Raw genomic sequence first — 2,328 nt, forward strand, 5'->3', positions numbered from 1 at the left:
GTGAATGTGACTTTGATTGGAAATAGGATTTTTGAGATGCTATCAGGTAGATTAACACAAGATCATATCAGAGTAGGGGGTGTCCTGCTCCCTCCTGAGTGGTGTCTTACAAAAGAAGAAAATGGACATAGAGACAGAGAAAGAAAGAATGGCCATATGATGACAAAAGAAGACGTGTCTACAAGCCAAGGAACACCAAGGAATGCCAGAGCCAAAGGAGCAAGGAGAGAGGCGTATCTCTTGGAACCCCCAGAAGGAATAAACACAATGAACACAACACCCTGATTTGGACTTCTAGCCTCCAGAACTGAACCAACACTCTGATTTGGACTTCTAGACTCCAGAACTGAACCAATACATTTCTGTTCTTTGAGCCACCTGCTTTTTGGTATTCCATTATGGCAGTTTTAGGAAATTGAGGCAGTCTCTGATAGGCATAGCAATACAGAATATTTGAGACCAGAATGGCCCTGGAGTATATGGATATGTGATTGCTTTCAAACAGACCACAAATGTATTTCCAGTGAACTTCTCCCTGCGGACAGTATTTCCTGTGTTCTCCCAATGTGTGGCCACCGTATTTCACCTCTCCATCACCACCTCTCCCAAAGAGAAAGAACAAGATTGGATGTTCAACTGGTTTCATGTCCCATTCCTCCCCATAGATACACAGGTACACAACACAGTATCCACCTTGTGTACACATGCACACATACATATGCACTCATACGAACAGAATACAGACACAGACACAACCCATCCTGGGTGTGTACACCCAAGCACCTGTAAACATGGTCCCCATACACAAAGACACAGGCTACTCATACACACACACACATTCACACACACACACAGGCTACAAGTAATCCTCACATGACTAATCACTCCTTCCTGTATGTCTGTGTTTGTGTGTGTGTGTATCCCAGAATCCCCCTGCAGGCACACGCCGGCCAGCCACCACTTGAATTAGCACCAAAGGATTATGGGACCCTGGGCCATTAATCTAGGTGACAAACAGGACTCAGAAGGCATATTTGCACCCCGAAATTGAAAAGATTAGGCCATATTTGTCAAGGATTGGTAGGGCTTTATCGCCTCCACGGCAGATGCTGTTAAATATTCATGAGCTGGATAAGTAGGAGAAACCCTAGCTAGACCTGAAGACTTTCAGCTGTGGAGGGAGAGAGGAGGGGGAGAGATTTATCTGAACTCGGTGAGCGATGAAAGGTATGGGCTCCTGTACCCTTGCTGGCCGGGCACTACATGCTGCCGTCGGGGGAGAAGGCTGCGGGCAGGGTCCCTGGGCTTTTTTTGTGAGGCCCAGGGTACCTGTGGGGTTGTGTCAGCTGGGCAGGGGTGATGGGAAGGGGATGAAGAAGGTTATTCTTCTCTGGGCCTCCTTGGCATACTTAGAGCCCTTATCTCACTGTATTGTGGGTAATTGTTGACTTGCCAGCTGCCTTCCAGAGAGACGGGAGCTTCCCAAGGTGCACACCCATGACGTGGCAGCAACTACTCCCCTCTCTGTCTCCTCGGTGGCCCGCCCAGTGCTGGGTAAGAGTCAGCAAGCATTTAAGAGCAGAGTAAATGTTCCATGTAGCCTGGGGGTGCCCCACTGAAGAAGGAGAAGTGCAAGGGTCTCACCTCTGGATCCTAGGGGTCGTTCTGAGATTCTTCTAGAAGCCAGTCTGGGCATATGAACCCAGTACATGGGATTAAGAAGAGAGGGGTCTGGAGTCAGATGCAGGCACCAATCCTGGTCCCCTCATATCTTAGTTCCTTAAGCCCAGCACCTCACCCCTCACCCTCCACTCCCTACGCCTCAATGTCTTCATCTGGGAAATGGATTCAGTAACAAGTCCCCACCTCTTGGGTTGTCAGAGGATTGAATGATGCTGACATCCAGAGAAACCAGCTGTCATCCAGTTGACTCCGACCCATGGCGACCCCTTGTGGTCAGAGAAGAACTGTGCTCCGAAAGGCTTTCAATGGCCTTTCTTCCAAGGTGCCTCTGGGTGGGCTTGAACTGGCAACCTTTCAGAGAGCAGGTGAGTGCATTAGCCGTGTGCATCAGCCAGGGACTCCTGGCAGACAGTTAGTGCTCAATAATTGGCAGCCATTATAGCCAGAAGAATGGTGACTTCTGTTCCTAGTGGTTCCCTGGAGCTACCCAGAGTGGCCCAGTCAGCCCCCGCAGCTATGATTGTGGAGGGCTTGATTCCTGTGCCCAGTTGATCAAAGGTCAGACATGGGAACCAGTGAAGCTACGTTGTCTAATAAAGTAGCCACTAGCCACATAGGAGCTCTGGGGTGTAGGGGTTAGCATTT

This window comes from Orycteropus afer, unplaced genomic scaffold (genome assembly GCF_000298275.1).
Source record: "Orycteropus afer afer isolate SDZICR_OR568_19922 unplaced genomic scaffold, OryAfe1.0 scaffold00048, whole genome shotgun sequence".
NCBI classification, from domain to species: Eukaryota; Metazoa; Chordata; class Mammalia; order Tubulidentata; family Orycteropodidae; genus Orycteropus; species Orycteropus afer.